Source organism: Cyprinus carpio, chromosome A3 (genome assembly GCF_018340385.1).
Source record: "Cyprinus carpio isolate SPL01 chromosome A3, ASM1834038v1, whole genome shotgun sequence".
NCBI classification, from domain to species: Eukaryota; Metazoa; Chordata; class Actinopteri; order Cypriniformes; family Cyprinidae; genus Cyprinus; species Cyprinus carpio.
The window spans coordinates 35,139,953-35,148,004 of record NC_056574.1 but is presented as its reverse complement, the minus strand read 5'-3'; the positions used below and the strand labels follow the sequence as shown (position 1 = coordinate 35,148,004).

At 34.8% G+C, this 8,052-nt stretch overlaps 1 long non-coding RNA gene across 1 annotated transcript; it reads left to right on the top strand.

Moving 5' to 3' along the window:
• Positions 1-2,261: 2,261 nt before the first annotated feature.
• LOC109066897 lies at positions 2,262-6,189 on the top strand. Its single transcript, XR_006153576.1, has 4 exons — positions 2,262-2,349; positions 4,814-4,881; positions 5,232-5,290; positions 5,517-6,189. It is a non-coding gene; the product is annotated as an uncharacterized LOC109066897 (long non-coding RNA).
• Positions 6,190-8,052: the final 1,863 nt, after the last annotated feature.

Genomic DNA, 8,052 nt, shown 5'->3' with positions numbered 1-8,052 from the left:
ACAAGTCTCTTAAATAACTTGCTTATTGAACTGTTGTTAAAAAAACATCACATTTGTAATCATATCTGGAGACAAACGGCACTCTTCGTGTGAATTTGTTTATTAACTATATGAAACGGTATAATTTTATACAGTACAGACCAAAAGTTTGGAAACATTACTATTTTTAATGTTTTTGAAAGAAGTTTCTTCTGCTCATCAAGCCTGCATTTATTTTGATCGAAAATACAGAAATAAAATGTAATATTGTGATATATTATTACAATTTAAAATAATTGTTTTTAAATTTATTATACTTTAAATTATCATTTATTTCTGTGATGCAAAGCTGAATTTTTAGGATCATTATCACATGATCCTTTAAAAATCATTCTAATACGATGATTCATTATCAAAGTTGGAAACAGTTCTGCTGCTTAATATTTTTTCAGAACATGTGATACTTTTTTAGGATACTTTGATGAATAAAAAATTAAAAAAAAAAAAAAAAAAAAAAAAAGAAGAAGCTATGTTTTTTAAAATATAAATATTTTGTAATAACAATATACACTACTGGTCAGTAATTTGGGGTCAGTATTTTTTTTTCTTTCTTTTCTTTAAATAAAATCAATACTTTTATTCAGCAAGGATGTGTTAAATTGATAAAAAGTGATAGTAAAGAAAATATATTATTAGAATATATATATTATTAGATTTTTTTTTATTTTGAATAAATGCAGTTCTTTTTAACCTTTTATTCATCAAATATATTAGACAGCAGAACTGTTTCCAACACTCATAATAAATCAGAATATTAGAATGATTTCTAAATGATCATGTGATAGACTGGATGTTACACGTGACACTGAAGGCTGGAGTAATGATGCTGAAAATTCAGCTTTGCATCACAGAAATAAAATAATTTTTTTTTTAAAAGTATATTCAAATAGAAAAACTATTATTTTAAGTTGTAATAATATTTCACAATATTACTGTTTTTTCTGTATTTTTGATCAAATAAATGCAGGCTTGATGAGCAGAAGAAACTTCTTTCAAAGACATTAAAAATAGTAATGTTTCCAAACTTTTGGTCTGTACTGTATATATTTTCTGCCATGTACTGAATTTGTGATAATTCTAAATGCATTTTAATAGACTGAATCATGCCGTGAAAAAACACATTATGTGCACACGCATTAGTCTAATGTTAGATTTCAAGTAATGTATGTGTGCGCTGCCTAGGGGTGTTTTGAATGATTTTTTCTTTGCAAAATACTTGATGATGTCAAATTATCGATTAAAATATATTATTGCAGACGATATCGCAGACCCCTACATACAAGCTGTTATGAATAGGTAGATATGTGAAACAGTGTGTTTGTGTGTATATAATATATGCTGTCATTGTAAATAAAGACACGTTTGAGGAAGAAAGTTTTTACTCAATAAGCACCACTTTTGATGCATTCATTATTAATGTGCAAAGGAAATGAGTGAACATAAGTCGAATAAATATTTTCTTGTTTAAAAAAAATTATATATGTAAATATGTATATGTAAGAAATTTGGTACACAAAACAATGGATTTGTTAAAGGATTTGTATAAATAAGAGGCGTTGTTAAACGTGTTAAGGAATTGCACATTTTCAGAGTTAAATATCAAACTGCATAAATCTAAGTCATTAAAGTACATAAAATGACTTTGAATTAAAAGCAGCGGCCAGAGACAAGTATTTATTTATTTAGTCCGTTTTAAACTATGAAAATTAAATAGAATTGACTTACTAATCTTAAACATAATAGTAATGTGGTACAGCCCTTTTGTAGCAGTGTGGAAATGTTTTTATTTCAGAACTCTTTTTTTTTTTTTTTGGCTCATTTCATCTGTAAAAGAAAACATACCTAATTATTCTGTACACCTGAATATAAGGAGTTTTTCTCTTCCAGCCTTCATGGACAATTACACTGAAAAAAAAATATTCATTGAATTTACAAAAACATTTTATGGTAAGTGGTTGCAATCAATTTATTTTAGCTTCATTTAAATAAACAAATTTCACTCATAAATTATAAAAAAAAAAATCATCAGAATATCAATGTGCCTAATTATTATGCATTCGGTAAAAAAGCACATGCGACCTAATTTCTCAATGGTGCAACTAAAATAAAACTGTCAAGAGGGACTTGACGTGTTTAGTGTCCCGCAGCAGCAGCGCAGCTGAACAGAATAGCTGAAATACGTACCTCTGCACACTTTTTTGCAGCGCCACAAGTATGTACATATTGCTACAGTTTTGAAACACAAACGTCCACTGGGGTCGCTAAAGAGAAGGACTGCATGTGACATTGCAATCGACAGTAAGAGCAGAGGTGTGTACACTAGTATATCCCATTATCCTAAAACTGTGTTATTTTAGTGATAAATGTTAGTGATATGTGTTGTTTTACTGAATCATGTTTGCTGTAATGGTAAATGTAATGTTAGAATCATATGAGTGCTCATGACGTCGGTAGGACATGCAGGCAATTGCCTGGGTGATTTAGCTGAAGTTCATAAAGTTACATCCGCATACATCCTCAGAACCCCGGCAAAGTAGGTAGTGTTAGCCAGGTCATTTTTTTGTAATACGTTTTCTGTAGCCTAATGGTAAATGCAGAGGCGGACAGAGTACACAGCTTCATTACTTGAGTAAAAGTACAGATACCCCTTGCTAAATTTTACTCAAGTACAAGTAAAAGTACTACAGTCTGATGTCTACTTAAGTAAAAGTACTGAAGTACTTGTTTTTAAAAGTACTTGAGTATGAAGAGTACAAGAGTACATTTTCTAAATATTGCATTACTACTGCCACAGTGCTTACATTTATGTACAGAAACGTCCTACATGGAGTTATGAAAAATGTTAATGTTAATACCTTGGAGAATGTAAAAGGAATTGAAAGTAAAATCAAGTCATTTTCATCTTTTTACCTTGTTGCTTTATTTAACATTTCTCACTTGCGCACAATGGCAACGCTCTGACAAACCTCTGCTAGAGTTTTAATGGAATTTTTGCACCTACATTTGAACCTGACTGTGTTAAACACACCGCATACTCAACAACATCAAAGCAAATGCTCAGCTTACATTAATGTGTAATATCAGAAAAGAAAATTCAGCTAAGAATTGTGTACGTGTGATTTTCTCTGTTTTTTCATCAATCAAATCAATAAACTTAAACCAGCAAAGAAGGTAATAAAGCAATGTTCTGACACACCTCTGAACCTGACCGTGTTACACACGCAGCATAGAAGAGAAAATAATAATGATTAAAGAAAATCAGCTAATCAGCTGTGTTTAGGTCAGCGTACAAAGAAGGACAAATAAAATTCAGCTAATTTGAGTGACAGTATTAAGCCCCTTCCTCTCACAGACATACAGGCAAAGGCAGGAGAAAATACTTTCAGCTGAATAACACCATTCTCACACACACAATCTATGTGTGACAACTCTGTGTGTGTGTGTGTGTGTGTGTGTGTGTGTGTACTGTACTTCAATTCAATCAAATGTCATGAAGGATAGCTGAATGTGAATGCTGATAGGCTGTGTCCCAATCAGTGGCGCCTGCACAATCCAATCACGTTTGAGAGGGAAACAACAAATTTCCGAGATTTTTCTTTTTTTCCGTCGCACATTTTTTTTTTTCTTTTTTTTTTTCGGATAGGCGTTTCGTCCGAATGGGGTGCTTTTTTTTGGGTGAGTGAGATGTTTTTTGAAACCGGGTCCCAGAGTGAATAAATTTGAAAACGGCGCCTTTGCGCTTTCGTCTGGACGGCGAATCCGTATATTTTCTGATATGATGAAGTCATCAGCCCACGTCTCGCCCTAATCAGACACCGCTACGTCACGTAATAACAACAAAAACATGAACAAACACTGAACGATTGTCTTTTTTTTAACTAACATTAACACAGATTAATAAATGTATTGTTCCATGTTCGTTTGTGTACCACACGCAAGGTTTATGAGCATAGTCCAAGTCTTCTCCGTTTTTAGCGTATCTCTGTGGCAGAATTACAGCGTCACATGCTGGTCTGGTATGTATACTACATGGTTTTGCGGTTTCGTGTGGACGCGGATATTTCTTGAGACGAGGAAAAAAAGATCGGATTGGGGTAAGCTCCGTCTCCGTGTGGACGGGGCCTTAAGAAGTAACGGGTACTTACGGTTATGGATAGAAATGTAGCGGAGTAAAGAGTACAATACTTGCCTCTTAAATGTACTTGAGTAAAGTCATGAGTACTCCCCCAAAATTTTACTCGAGTAAAGTACAGATCCCTCAAAATTGTACTTAAGTACTGTACTCAAGTAAATGTACTCCGTTACTGTCCGGCTCCGGGTAAATGTGACATTAAAATCATGTGAGCACTCTCGATGAAAGCAATGCCCTTCGATTAACTTAACGTTATGTATCCTGTAGTATTTTTTTTTATTAACTTTAGGTGGATAACGTTAGTGAGCTAACCCTGAATCGTCTGAACGATATATATTTTCAAATACACACTATCATCATATCGCCAGTTATGAGAGCATACATATTTGCAAACAAATGCAAGATATTGCATTACTTTAAATGTAGATAAGCTTAATCTGTGTCGTATAAAACTACAGATCCCATGAAATTTTATTCGGTATTTGCTGTCGACCAGTTGAGTACGTGATGCTATATTTTTGTGCGTGTAATTTTTTATTTTCTTTTCATTTTTTTATTATTTTTATGTTTTTAATGTTTTTTGTTACATTTCCGTGTAGCCAAATGCCTTACATTACCAAACAATTTTACATGTGCTTGCAGGTTCCAGTCATATCAAAGAGGAAGAAGAGTAAAGTTTTTTTTTTTTTTAGCCTATCAAGGAACAGGAGGTTAGTCTTTCCATGTAGCAACAACTTGTGCCATAGCCATAATTGCATATGAGTGCGTATTGATACATTTATTTATATATTGTACATGCATTTTAATGTAGCAGCTTTAATGTAGTTAGATGTTTCCGCTTTCCCAGCAATGCTAGCCAAGCACAACAACCTCTAACAATTGTTGCTCTTGGCTTTGGGAGCCTACTTTGCCTGGAGTTTCTATGGTTTATTTAGCAATTTGGTTACAGTTCCCTTGCTAAAATATGCTGCGTTGATTTATTTTTCAGATTGTCACTGACCCTGTATTTTCTTATAAATGTATTGTTTTTATAAATTAATTATAAACTTTATTTTAACAGATTTGAAGATCATCTGTAATCTCACTATCTTTCTGCCTCTTGCAGTACAACGCAGACAGGTGAGTTGATTAATGCTAGGCGGTTGCTCCGCTTCGGACCTTAAACACTTGCATCACCGGCACCCAATTACCTAGCATTGAAAACATTTATTTAAGCACTGCCTGGGTAGGGAAAGTAATCTAGTTTATTTATTTAATTAATGATTGGGTTTGGAAAAATATGCAAACCACTACCCATTTATTTTCATTTGTGTTTATGTGTAACTTTGTTTTTTATGGTCCTCAGGTGTTAAAAAATAAATGACTGAGAGAGTCATCTGATCAGCCTATACCAGAGAAAAATATGGAGGAGGAATTACACCGTGATCTTGAGGAAATAATGGCTGATTTGGAGGAGATGCACCTCAACATGTTTAGGGGCGAGATATTTGCATACCCTCTGTTTCTGCAGAAGGAACTGGCCACAAAAACAAACTGCAAGTTCTTCTGCACTGACATCATGTGTCAATATTGGTCCTATCTGCAAGAGGTGGCTCAAGCATTCCCAGAAATGGAAAACTTGACTCAGATGAAGCCATTTCTCTCAGTTATGAATGCAAAGGGGCACGCTACAAATTGTGAGGTAAATGTATATTCTCGAACAATATGGTAACTAAGCCTTTTACCATTTTGATATCCATGAACTTGATATTTTTAATCTGGTGTGCATGCTGTAGGTGCAGTGGGGTGGCAAAAACCAAACAGGGGCAGCTTGCTTTTTATTATTATTATTATTATTATTTCATTCATCATACTCTGTGACTAACCACTAATTGAAAAGCACATTTATGCCTTTCATCATTACAGCACGAGTAGATATGATCACATTGCATGCCAGAGGCCCACATAGCAAATGTCTTCTGGCCCAGATCCGGGCTACACAATCACTTTTCCCTCGGTCCAAGTGCTGCAAAGAATGACGGCCCTGAAGTGGCCCAGAACTGGATTACAGACAAGGGCCACACATGGGCCATAACCGGGCCGAATCTCAGCCAGTTAATCACCCTGAACTGTCCCTGAACTGGGCCAAAACAGGTTTTATTATTGGTGCCAATTCTCAGCCTTAAGTAAACCTGAATCTCCAAATCTGAGCCACACCTGAGCCTTATATAGCCCAGACCCAACACACAGCAAGTAGTTTGTTGGATTTCATGCGGGCCAGATGTGGGCCGGATCTGTACCAACACTATATTGCTGTCTGGGAATACAGAATCTTAATATTTCAGATTATTGCCTTGTGTATTACTATAATCACAATTATTAATTTTGTGACATGCTTTGGTAAACCAGACAGCAACATAGTGTTGGCCCAGATCCGGCCCACATCTGTACATTAATGTACACACAAACTATGCCAATAAAGTACATTAAACTGAATAGAAAATCAGACTTAAAACTCACACATCATGTAACTGTGCAATTAAAAAAAAAAAAAAAAAAACCTTTTGCATTAATTTTTCTATTTATTTTTATAAAGAACAAATCAACCAATAAAGAGTGAGTATATAAAGAATGCATTCTATAAGAGAAACGTAACAGATAGACACATGTAACTTAATCATAATTATTTATTACAGGTGTGTCAAAGAGCAGTGCCACAGTAGTCCAAGTGACGATACATTGCAGTTGCAGTCCTCTCTGGCAGAATATAATAGTAGTGCGAGGAGCAGGGAATAATCTAAATTCTTAAACGCTGAAAATACTATCCCGATCCACTCCATTCTCATTCAAAACACGCATCACCGGAAACACGGCATGTCGCAATCTATGACGAAACCGGCGAGAGCCAATGAGCGTTTGATATCGCTGCCGTAAAATTGTTGTAAAACTTATTAACGGCACATTTTTCAATTGTTACTATAGTTACAGAGGAAGGAGATACATATCGCCGATGAATGCAGTTTGAATTTGGATCTGTTCTGTTCCTCACACCAAGCATCACATGGATACAGAGGATTTAAATAAAAAAGAAAATACTTTCATGATCATTTTATTTAATGCTTGTGCATGACGGCATACTAATAATAATGATGTGCCTCATGGTAAACCAAATAATTATTACTTGATGGTTAAATGATCTCTCTCTCTCTCTCTCTCTCTTTTCATGTAAGGAATCTAAGATTATTTGTACCAAGAATAATAATATAAAATTTAATAAAATTTTAATTAAGTGCAGTTTAATTCACTTGACTAATTTGCTTAATTTTGAAATGATGATGTTTCATTCTGTTTTGACTTGCCATTTCAAAGACTACATATTAACAATACTACATTTCATTAAAAATGTATGTGATCATTTAACCATTATCATGCATCTTGTTTATCATGGGTCACATAATATGTTGCCAGATCATAGCCTGATTTGGGCCACATATCACCTGACTGATCTGGGCCACACTCCTCCCACCAACAATCGGCCCTCATATTGTTTGCCGGATCCCCGCCCTCCCGTCATTGCCACACATGGCCCAGCTCTGGCTGAAAGGGTACATGCCATTGCCGACAGGAGGCCAGCAGCGCCAGCTTGAGGCCACATTTGGGCCAAGTCCGTTTGCTATGTGGGGGATGGAATGAGCGAAAAAAAAAGAAACCTGCACAAGTACTTATCTACACGGTACAAGATTTCATCAATGAAGGTTAAATTTCAATTGACTAAAGTCCACTGATAAGTTGTACATACTAAGTATCTAATACTTTCAGTATTGCCGAAGGTTTGTGTGACTTTCCATTAATTATTCTTTTGAGACTATCCAAAAGACAAAAGGAAGTCAAAGAGGACATTG